This window comes from Schistocerca piceifrons, chromosome 5 (genome assembly GCF_021461385.2).
Source record: "Schistocerca piceifrons isolate TAMUIC-IGC-003096 chromosome 5, iqSchPice1.1, whole genome shotgun sequence".
Classification (NCBI taxonomy): Eukaryota; Metazoa; Arthropoda; class Insecta; order Orthoptera; family Acrididae; genus Schistocerca; species Schistocerca piceifrons.
In genome coordinates this window covers 54,224,587-54,236,941 of record NC_060142.1, presented here as the reverse complement: position 1 = coordinate 54,236,941, position 12,355 = coordinate 54,224,587, and the positions used below count along the sequence as shown (strand labels likewise).

Genomic DNA, 12,355 nt, shown 5'->3' with positions numbered 1-12,355 from the left:
TTTACAACACGTGGAATGTATAACAAAAAATAGATTAGACTGAGCAAGAGATGTAGAGTTTATAGCAACGTGCAGACAAGTGAGGTGTATCGAGCGCCAACATGAAACCGATAGTGAACTCTGTGGACGAGAGTAGCTGGTAGTGGTGAGCTTGGGTTGATAGTTGGATGTTTCGTCCGGCCCCTTTACTCGAGAACATATCGGTCATGAAGTCATTCAAAGACAGTTCATTGGGGTACTCCTGAGATAAATTACTCTCGAGATAAATTACACTCCTGGAAACTGAAATAAGAACACCGTGAATTCATTGTCCCAGGAAGGGGAAACTTTATTGACACATTCCTGGGGTCAGATACATCACATGATCACACTGACAGAACCACAGGCACATAGACATAGGCAACAGAGCATGCACAATGTCGGCACTAGTACAGTGTATATCCACCTTTCGCAGCAATGCAGGCTGCTATTCTCCCATGGAGACGATCGTAGAGATGCTGGATGTAGTCCTGTGGAACGGCTTGCCATGCCATTTCCACCTGGCGCCTCAGTTGGACCAGCGTTCGTGCTGGACGTGCAGACCGTGTGAGACGACGCTTCATCCAGTCCCAAACATGCTCAATGGGGGACAGATCCGGAGATCTTGCTGGCCAGGGTAGTTGACTTACACCTTCTAGAGCACGTTGGGTGGCACGGGATACATGCGGACGTGCATTGTCCTGTTGGAACAGCAAGTTCCCTTGCCGGTCTAGGAATGGTAGAACGATGGGTTCGATGACGGTTTGGATGTACCGTGCACTATTCAGTGTCCCCTCGATGATCACCAGTGGTGTACGGCTAGTGTAGGAGATCGCTCCCCACACCATGATGCCGGGTGTTGGCCCTGTGTGCCTCGGTCGTATACAGTCCTGATTGTGGCGCTCACCTGCACGGCGCCAAACACGCATACGACCATCATTGGCACCAAGGCAGAAGCGACTCTCATCGCTGAAGACGACACGTCTCCATTGGTCCCTCCATTCACGCCTGTCGCGACACCACTGGAGGCGGGCTGCACGATGTTGGGGCGTGAGCGGAAGACAGCCTAACGGTGTGCGGGACCGTAGCCCAGCTTCATGGAGACGGTTGCGAATGGTCCTCGCCGATACCCCAGGAGCAACAGTGTCCCTAATTTGCTGGGAAGTGGCGGTGCGGTCCCCTACGACACTGCGTAGGATCCTACGGTCTTGGCGTGCATCCGTGCGTCGCTGCGGTCCGGTCCCAGGTCGACGGGCACGTGCACCTTCCGCCGACCACTGGCGACAACATCGATGTACTGTGGAGACCTCACGCCCCACGTGTTGAGCAATTCGGCGGTACGTCCACCCGGCCTCCTGCATGCCCACTATACGCCCTCGCTCAAAGTCCGTCAACTGCACATACGGTTCACGTCCACGCTGTCGCGGCATGCTACCAGTGTTAAAGACTGCGATGGAGCTCCGTATGCCACGGCAAACTGGCTGACACTGACGGCGGCGGTGCACAAATGCTGCGCAGCTAGCGCCATTCGACGGCCAACACCGCGGTTCCTGGTGTGTCCGCTGTGCCGTGCGTGTGATCGTTGCTTGTACAGTCCTCTCGCAGTGTCCGGAGCAAGTATGGTGGGTCTGACACACTGGTGTCAATGTGTTCTTTTTTCCATTTCCAGGAGTGTAGTTAAAAATTTGTCGTGCAATCACAGAGTTCTGGAGTTCCTCCATGTGATCATATCTTGTTTGCCAGTCGACTATAGTGGTGTATTTAGGAACAGGGAAACTAGCTGCTTACCTGAATCTTCCACTTGCAAGATATCGCGTGTAGAATAAGTGGGTGCTTTTTTTCTTCATACCCGTGCTGATTCAAAAATGGTTAAAATGGCTCTGAGCACTATGGGACTTAACTTCTGAGGTCATCAGTCCCATAGAAGTTAGAACTATTAAATCTAACTAACCTAAGGACATCATACACTTCCATGCCCGAGGCAGGATTCGAACCTGCGACCGTAGCGGTCGCGCGGTTCCAGACTGTAGCACCTAGAACCGCTCGGCCACCCCGGCCGCCGTGCTTATTCTTTGAGTGCTTTTGTTCCAGTTAGTTAATCACGTTTGAGCTTAGAATATGCTCTGGGATGCTGCAGTTGTGGTCGTTAGGGACAATGGAGTGTTCTCTTGCAAAGTCGTGGCTTGTGCTCTCTTCGTGTCATGTGTTAGTGAAGGATTCGCGATGCATATGAACTAAAAAAGGGGGTAGGTCTTTAGCGATTTGAGCGTAAATCTAATAACAACTCTGTCAGTGCCTGCGATTTACGTGCTTTGAAACGCGGAAATTGTTTTGTAATGTCGGGAGTGTGTTTTCACAAATACGAGTATCTCATAGTGAGTGTGTGAGGCGGTCGTGCTTGAATAAATTTTTGAGTGCAGAATGTGAAGACTTTGTTTTCCGCTTGTTGCTTTCAGTCTGAACACCAGAGTCATCCACGATGGGAGGCTGTGTCTGTTCATCCAATAATACACCATACGAATTTTCTATGATTTTCTGATAGATCTTTCACCACCATCGTTCTGTCACAATAGTTGTATACTTCACGCCGAGCCTTTTATTACAGGTTCTTGAGTTGAAGTCATAGTTTCTCTTTCCGTTTCGCTACATTATCTTTTGTAGCGAAAATACACTAATCTCAAATTTCCAAATATTCTCCGAATGATTAGTTTTCCATCTTTTATTGCCTTACTTGAGACGTAATTACCTCGAACTCTTATCAACAGTCCTTCTACGATTGTCGGATTCGAACTGAATGTTCTCAGTGCGTCTTTTATATATTCAGAGGCACCCACATGCCTTGCTCATACTGTGGCATCAAGCAGTCAGGCCTGCAAGATGAGTGGTCTACCAAGCGAGTGGATTCATTCTTATTTATCAAGTAACATCAGCTCTAGTACTCACAATTAAGTTACAAATTATTCTCCCGTTTGAATATTACGCAACGGATAACGCACATCTGACTGTTAGTAATTTACACAACTCTGACTGTTCACTACGCACTGGCAATACCACATTTTCTTTCTCATTTAACGGCTTTGATCAACACGTGGCCATCGCACTGTATATGAATGGCGCACACATTATAAATTCTGGGTATCATGACAACATACTATTCGAAGGAAAAGGCCACCAATCTTTTTCTTTTCACTATCTTATTTATTAATTAATAGCTCCCCATCTCATTACCATTTGTTTGCCAAGTCGTATCTTAGGAGTCCCTGGTTTGTCAGAGGTGGGACTCCGTCACCTCCAAAGGTCCGAGGCATTTTGCTCTGATTGTTGCCAGTATCATATTTAAAGAACCAGGGAAGCAGGTTGCTAGCCTTACTTGCCCCGAGTCCCATTGGGTTTTACCCCTAACGGCTGAGGGACTAACCGGTGGATTTGGTAGTCTTTGCCGTATGAGCACAAAGGTGACCACGACTCAGAATATGTCCGAGATGCCCAGCCTTATTCCAAAGTAACTGGTATCCCGACTGTCGGGACCACATACTTGGCCACTCATACGTTGCCCGTGGTTCATGAACCAGGACATGACTACAGGAACCCACACCATGAATTAGCAGTCAGGGCGAACAGGCTTAGATGGTGGGGTCATGTTACACGCATGGGAGAAGCAAGGTTACCCAAGAGACTCATGGATTCAGCAGTAGAGGGTAGGAGGAGTCGGGGCAGACCGAGGAGAAGGTACCTGGATTCGGTTAAGAATGATTTTGAAGTAATAGGTTTAACATCAGAAGAGGCACCAATGTTAGCACTGAATAGGGGATCATGGAGGAACTGTATAAGGGGGGCTATGCTCCAGAATGAACGCTGAAAGGCATAATCAGTCTTAAATGATGATGATGATGATGATGATATCTTATTTATTCCGGTAAATTCTATAACCTAAACACACAAATTCTATAACCTACAACAATAAGACATGAGAAATTCCGCCCAGTGGGCATGGCTTTACGTAGGTGATTCTCTATCTTATGGTCTCGTAATTATTTAACGCTACAGTGCACTTTCTGGATAGGATGGTGGATCTTTTGCTATATCTCACACTTCGACTCTCACACCCATCATTACGAAAATTTCCTCCAGAGCGAGCGGTACAAAAAGGAACATGCATAACCGACTGCCTCTGAAACTATCTTGTTACTCTCCTATACCAACCACACATACTTAAATTTCATGAAATACATCACACTGGTAACATACAATACAAAGAATAGTCACAACTTTATAATCACATCACTTTCAGCTTTCCCTCTTCAATTAGTATTTATCCCAATTTCACACGACACTGCCCCACTTCGTAATTTTCTTTCCTACTATGGACTCTGGAGGTTATATACACGTCTTCCTGTGCAATGCAAGCCAAGTGTCGTTGCTGGATAGATGGGTGACTCACCTTGCTTCTCTCTCAGAGTGTTATAGTTTGAATCAAGCGTCACACGGAAACATAACACGCAAAGTAATATTAAGAAGATATCATCACACACGCGAGTCCTCAACTGATACCATGGACGAGTACTTCTCTTTATCCTTTGTCTCATACACAGATTGAGACTCACACAGTACTCACCACGTGGAAGTACTCGTCTCTAATTTCAAGTCCTGCACACGCCATTTCTTAAATATTTCCAGCTTATAGTACACACGCCAGTAATTCAGCTTAACTTGAGCACTCGGAAGTATTTCAACTTATTGCTACACGTGGTTTCATTGTGACCGTTGGTCACTTCCGAAGATTACTACGATCCCCTTAATATTACCTGCCTGACATTTAATTCTCCCCACAAAAGTTCCTGAAACAGAGAAATTATTATTCCAAACTACTCTTAAGTATTTTACATGCATACCATGTCTCCACTCTTTTGTTCTTACGGAGCACACCTAAGACAGGTCTTACCAACACTAGATCCAGCGGCAGAGTGCTGAAACATGGCCGTTCTCCAGGTCATCTCGCACCTCCGTCGAGCTGGGGGAAGACCATGCTACCCATTGGTCAGCCACATTTCAGGCGCTCAAAGCTCCGGTAAATTTCATCTCTTTGGTTCCACCAAAGGTGACCACAAGATCGTCTCAAAGATAATCATATATTCACATTCTCTATCTGCGGTTAGCAGACGACCATACATTCATTCATTTCGCAGATCTCACCAAATTGGATGTAGGGATTTATTTTGTGGGAGTGCACATGTGATCAATTAAATAAATAAATTGTCATTATTTCCCACACTGGTATCCGGCTTCGCTGTATTAATTGAAATTGGGTTATTATTAGAAAAAATCCCAGCACATCCCATGTGCTGAACGCAAAAGGGATAGATGAAGAGATAACACGAAAAGTCAGAAAAATGTATGAGGGAAGTGAGAGTTGTGTGAAAGTGGGGAGGGAACGTACTGCATGGTTCAAGCTGGAAAATGGGCTGCGACAGGGAAGTGCACTTTCGCCTTTATTGTTTATTATTGTTATGGATGAAATCCTACAGCAAGTATCAGATGCAATTGGAGATCATAAAATGAAAGCAGTGCTTTTGCCGATGACCTGATGTTATGGGGAAATTGCGAGAAGGAGGTGCAAGAGCAGTTAGATGTATGGGAGGCAACGGCAGCACAATATGGAATGCATTTCTTTGCAAAGAAAAGTGAAATAATTGTCACAACAAGGAAGAAGAATAGGCCAAATGTGAATATAACTTGTGGAGGGGAAAAACTACAAGTGGTAGAGACCTTCAAGTACCTGGGAAGCATGATTGAAAGTAAGGGGGGAAACGCAATGGAAATAAATGAAAGGTGCAGAAAAGCAGGGCAGTTCTACAAATGCATTAGGGGGCTTATTTGGAGCAAGGAGGTGCCACAGAAATCCAAGGGAATTATACACCGAACCTACTTTGTCCCCATATTGGCATACGGAAGTGAGACATGGGTAATGCACAAAAGCGACAAAAGTAGAATACAGGCTAGTGAAATGTAGTTCCAGAGGAGCAGGTTGGGTGTAACAAGGCGAGACAGATTGCGAAATGTGTATGTGAGGGAAAGACTAAAGGAGGAACCAGTACAGGACAGGATAGAAAAATCAAGACTGCAGTGGTATGGACACATGAAGAGAATGGATGAGGGAAGAATTCCAAAGAGGATGTTTGATCTGCAACTGGAGGGGAAGAGGCGCAGAGGAAGACCAAGAGATAGATGGGTGAAGGGAGTGAAGGAATGTGTGACGCGAAGAGGAGAGAACTGGACGAAGGTGGAAGAGGGGGAATGGTGGAAAGACAGAACACGATGGAGAGGCTTGTGTTCCCGACAGACCCAGCCAGTGGCTGGAAACTGTCCAAGGTGATGATGATGATGATTAGAAAAAATATGTTGTACTGACAAGAATAACGAAGAATGCTGTACCTATTTTCAATGCTGGGCAGTACTGTACCCTTTCAATATGAAGTTAGTAATTATCTCTTTTTTTCTACAAGACACATACTGTTTATGACCGTCCTTCTCGAATATTTTGCGTTTAGTAACTGTATTCGCTTTAATAACATCATGGTCACTAATCCCCATTGCTTTGGTGATTCTGCAGAAAACATCCGGTCTGATTGTAGACAGAAGATGTAAAATGCTTCTCTCGATTGTGGGCTATCTGACTAACTGCTCTGTGAAGATATCTGATTTTCGGTCCGCATTGCTATATGGGATTCCAGGAATCAGTGGCATTAAGACTGAGGAACTGATTAACCAGGGCGGTCGTTTCTAGTTGTATACCTCATGAAATCCTGTCACTGTGAAACATAGTGCTCTGCTAATCCAACTTTCTGTTAATGTGCCCAACGAAAATTGTCGGTCTGATACCTATAGGACGAACTTTCCCCGCGGGGTCGTTCGGAGCAAAGCACAGACCTACATCAGAAGCACACGTGCTCAAGTAACGCCTGGGCAGTGTCTTACAAGGACACGATGCATGTGTAGCGATTTCTCAAACAGAGGAGTTGGGTGAGCTTTCGCGAAACCTCAGAGGCCTCTCTCTTGCCGACCCAGTAATTTTTCCTAATAACTACTCATCCTGCCAGCAATAGCCCTAACCCTGAATTGTTTCCCGAGATTAAGGCTCCAATATCTCCCAGTCGCCTGACGTAACCTTCGTCCCTCGTGTTCCACCCCCCATACACAGGGTGTTACAAAAAGGTACGGCCATACTTTCAGGAAACATTCCTCACACACAAATAAAGAAAAGATGTTATGTCGACATGTGTCCGGAAACGCTTAATTTCCATGTTAGAGCTCATTTTAGTTTCGTCAGTATGTTCTTCCACGTTATCATTATTTCATACGGGATACTCCACCTGTGCTGCTAGAACATGTGCCTTTACAAGTACGACACAACATGTGGTTCATGCACGATGGAGCTCCTGCACATTTCAGTCCAAGTGTTCGTACACTTCTCAACAACAGATTCGGTGATCGATGGACTGGTAGAGGCGGACCAATTCCACGGTCTCCACGCTCTCCTGACCTCAACCCTCTTTACTTTCATTCATGGGGGCATTTGAAAGCTCTTGTCTACGCAACCCCGGTACCAAATGTAGAGACTCTTCGTGCTCGTATTGTGGACGGCTGTGATACAATACGCAATTCTCCAGCGCTGCATCAGCGCATCAGGGATTCCATGCGACGGAGGGTGGATGCATGTATCCGCGCTAACGGAGGACATTTTGAACATTTCCTGTAACAAAGTGTTTGAAGTCACGCTGGTACGTTCCAGGATCAATGTGATTTGAAGAGAAGTAATAAAATCTACATCTACATCCATACTCCGCAAGCCACCTGACGGTGTGTGCCGGAGGGTACCTTGAGTACCTCTATCGGTTCTCCCTTCTATTCCAGTCTCGTATTGTTCGTGGAAAGAAGGATTGTCTGTATGCTTCTGTGTGGGCTCTAATCTCTCTGATTTTATCCTCATGGTCTCTTCGCGAGATATACGTAGGAGGGAGCAATATACTGCTGGACTCTTCGGTGAAGGTATGTTCTCGAAACTTTAACAAAAGCCCGTACCGAGCTACTGAGCGTCTCTCCTGCAGAGTCTTCCATTGGAGTTTATCTATCATCTCCGTAACGCTTTCGCGATTACTAAATGATCCTGTAACGAAGCGCGCTGCTCTCCGTTGGATCTTCTCTATCTCTTCTATCAACCCTATCTGGTACGGATCCCACACCGCTGAGCAGTATTCAAGCAATGGGCGAACGAGTGTACTGTAACCTACTTCCTTTGTTTTCGGATTGCATTTCCTTAGGATTCTTCCAATGAATCTCAGTCTGGCATCTGCTTTACCGACGATCAATTTTATATAATCATTCCATTTTAAATCACTTCTAATGCGTACTCCCAGATAATTTATGGAATTAACTGCTTCCAGTTGCTGACCTGCTATTTTGTAGCTAAATGATAAGGGATCTATCTTTCTATGTATTCGCAGCACATTACACTTGTCTACATTGAGATTCAATTGCCATTCCCTGCACCATGCGTCAATTCGCTGCAGATCCTCCTGCATTTCAGTACAATTTTCCATTGTTACAACCTCTCGATACACCACAGCATCATCTGCAAAAAGCCTCAGTGAACTTCCGATGTCATCCACCTGGTCATTTATGTATATTGTGAACAGCAACGGTCCCATGACACTCCCCTGTGGCACACCTGAAATCACTCTTACTTCGGAAGACTTCTCTCCATTGAGAATGACATGCTGCGTTCTGTTATCTAGGAACTCCTCAATCCAATCACACAATTGGTCTGATAGTCCATATGCTCTTACTTCGTTCATTAAACGACTGTGGGGAACTGTATCGAACGCCTTGCGGAAGTCAAGAAACACGGCATGTACCTGTGAACCCGTGTCTATGGCCCTCTGAGTCTCGTGGACGAATAGCGCGAGCTGGGTTTCACACGACCGTCTTTTTCGAAACCCATGCTGATTCCTACAGAGTAGATTTCTAGTCTACAGGAAAGTCATTATACTCGAACATAATACGTGTTCCAGAATTCTACAACTGATCGACGTTAGAGATATAGGTCTATAGTTCTGCACATCTGTTCGACGTCCCTTCTTGAAAACGGGGATGACCTCCGCCCTTTTCCAATCCTACGCTCCTCTAGAGACCTACGGTACACCGCTGCAAGAAGGGGGGCAAGTTCCTTCGCGTACTCTGTGTAAAATCGAACTTGTATCCCAGCAGGTCCAGCGGCCTTCCCTCTTTTGAGCGATTTTAATTGTTTCTCTATCCCTCTGTCGTCTATTTCGATACCTACCATTTTGTCATCTGTGCGACAATCTAGAGAAGGAACTACAGTGCAGTCTTCCTCTGTGAAACAGCTTTGGAAAAAGACATTTAGTGTCTCGGCCTTTAGTCTGTCATCCTCTGTTTCAGCACCATTTTGGTCACAGTGTCTGGACATTTTGTTTTGATCCACCTACCGCTTTGACATAAGACCAGAATTTCTTAGGATTTTCTGCCAAGTCAGTACACAGAACTTTACTTTCGAATCCATTGAACGCCTCTCGCATAGCCCTCCTCACACTACATTTCGCTTCGCGTTATTTTTGTTTGTCTGCAAGGCTTTGGCTATGTTTATGTTTGCTGTGAAGTTCCCTTTGCTTCCGCAGCAGTTTTCTAACTCGGTTGTTGTACCACGGTGGCTCTTTTCCATCTCTTACGATCTTGCTTGGCACATACTCATCTAACGCATATTGTACGATGGCTTTGAACTTTGTCCACTGATCCTCAACACTATCTGTACTTGAGACAAAACTTTTGTGTTGAGCCGTCAGGTACTCTGTAATCTGCTTTTTGTCACTTTTGCTAAACAGAAAAATCTTCCTACCTTTTTTAATATTCCTATTTGCGGCTGAAATCATCGATGCCGTAACCGCTTTATGATCGCTGATTCCCTGTTCTGCGTTAACTGTTTCAAATAGCTCGGGTCTGTTTGTCACCAGAAGGTCTAATATGTTATCGCCACGAGTCGGTTCTCTGTTTAACTGCTCAAGATAGTTTTCAGATAAAGCACTTAAAAAAATTTCACTGGATTCTTTGTCCCTGCCACCCGTTATGAACGTTTGAGTCTCCCAGTCTATATCCGGCAAATTAAAATCTCCACCCAGAACTATAACATGGTGGGGAAATCTACTCGAAATATTTTCCAAATCATCCTTCAGGTGCTCAGCCACAACAGCTGCTGAGCCAGGGGGTCTATAAAGACATCCAATTACCATGTCTGAGCCTGCTTTAACCGTGACCTTTACCCAAATCATTTCACATTTCGGATCTCCGTCAATTTCCTTCGATACTATTGCACTTCTTATCGCTATAAACACGCCTCCCCCTTCACTGTCCAGCCTGTCTCTGCGGTATACATTCCAATCTGAGTTTAGGATTTCATTACTGTTTACGTCTGGTTTCAGCCAACTTTCTGTCCCTAGTACTATATGCGCGTTATGACCGTTTATTAATGAGAGCAGTTCTGGGACCTTTCTATAGACGCTCCTGCAGTTTACTATTAGCACATTAATATTGTTATTCCCTGTTGCATTTTGCCTACTCCTACCTTGCCGCGTCTCAGGAGGCGTCTTGTCGGGCCTAGGGAGGGAATTCTCTAACCCCCACGTGCACTCCACACGTACTCCGCTACCTTTGTAGCCGCTTCCGGCGTGTAGTGCACGCCTGACCTATTCAGGGGGACCCTACATTTCTCCACCCGATAGCGGAGGTCGAGAAATTTGCACCCCAGATCTCCGCAGAATCGTCTGAGCCTCTGGTTTAAGCCTTCCACTCGTCTCCAAACCAGAGTACCGCGATCGGTTCTGGGAACGATACTACAAATAGTTAGCTCTGATTCCACCCCGCGAGCGAGGCTTTCCGCCTTCACCAACTCCGCCAACCGGCTGTACGAACTGAGGATGACCTCTGAACCCAGACGGCAGGAGTCATTGGGACCGACATGAGCAACAATTTGTAGTCGGGTGCACCCAGTGCTCTCTATCGCCGCCGGTAGGGCCTCCTCCACATCTCGGATGAGCCCCCCCGGCAAGCAGACAGAGTGAACACTGGCCTTCTTCCCCGACCTTTTCGCTATTTCCCTAAGGGGCTCCATCACCCGCCTAACGTTGGAGCTCCCAATAACTAATAAACCCGTCCCCCCGTGTGCCTGCTCGGACCTTGCTGAAGGAGCGGCCACATGCCCACTCACAGGCAGAGCGGGCGATGCCACACGGCCAGCCTCCACATTGACCCTCCGCCTCGTGCGCCGCGAACACCGCTGAACCCGCCACTCCCCTTGTGGAGAGGGTGGCCCAACCGCACCCGGTACCCGCGAAGATGTCTCGACAGCAGGGACAGTGGGTGAAGCATGTAACTCCTGGGGTGTACCTTGCGACGCACCAGACTCCCCACTGCCGCTACACTCCGAGGCAGCAGCCTGAAGACGGCTGACCGCGGCCATCAACACGTTCAGCTGTTCGCGAACAGTGGCCAGCTCCTCCTGCGTCCGTACACAGCAGTCACACATCCCATGAGCTCTAACATGGAAAGTAACCGTTTCTGGACACATGTCCACTAACATATTTTCTTTCTTTGTGTGTGAGGAATGTTTCCTGAAAGTTTGGCCGTACCTTTTTGTATCACCCTGTATACGTCCCAATTTCCAATTCCCCACTCCCAGACCTAGCGACCCTTGCCCTCATCCCTACATCTTCTCTTCCTATCCTCCAACCGCTTACTGCGAGGTGACCTCGACGGGTTTGCCAGAAGCATCAGCACCTGTCATAACTTCTCTATTTGTTTTTGTATCATCAAAGGAAACTATTTTATTGGATAGCAATCTTGTTATTTTATCCTTTTGACTGTAATTAACTATAGGTACGTATTTTTTAACATCATTTGACTGAAAAACGTCAATGTGAGTGATACCACCCCGTCAGTTTCCCCATTTACGGGGAATGAAATGACCAATAAAAGGAAAAAATACTCTCGCCAGTATGCACCTGAAGATGACCGGGACACTGTATATCGTAATGTTGTGGCAGGAAGCTACCGACATTCAGCTGTACTCCTGCAGTTTTACGGAGCAGAATCCAAAGTAATAAGCGATTAAAGAACTTGATTTCAGTACACAAATAATAACCGTCAGTTTGTGTTGATAGTGCCAAGGTGGGTTAAAATAACACATGGAGAAATTGTTCTTTTCAAGTGAAAATAAGCCAATGGTGCACAGCTGTGCAGTTCATTTGAATTGCGATGAAATTTTGAGGGA

At 46.2% G+C, this 12,355-nt stretch overlaps 1 protein-coding gene across 2 annotated transcripts in view; it reads right to left on the bottom strand.

Annotated features, from left to right (window-relative positions):
• Positions 1–12,355, bottom strand: part of LOC124798468 (cytochrome P450 6k1-like) — a 103,099-nt gene that overhangs the window by 25,022 nt on the left and 65,722 nt on the right. The window lies entirely within an intron of this gene.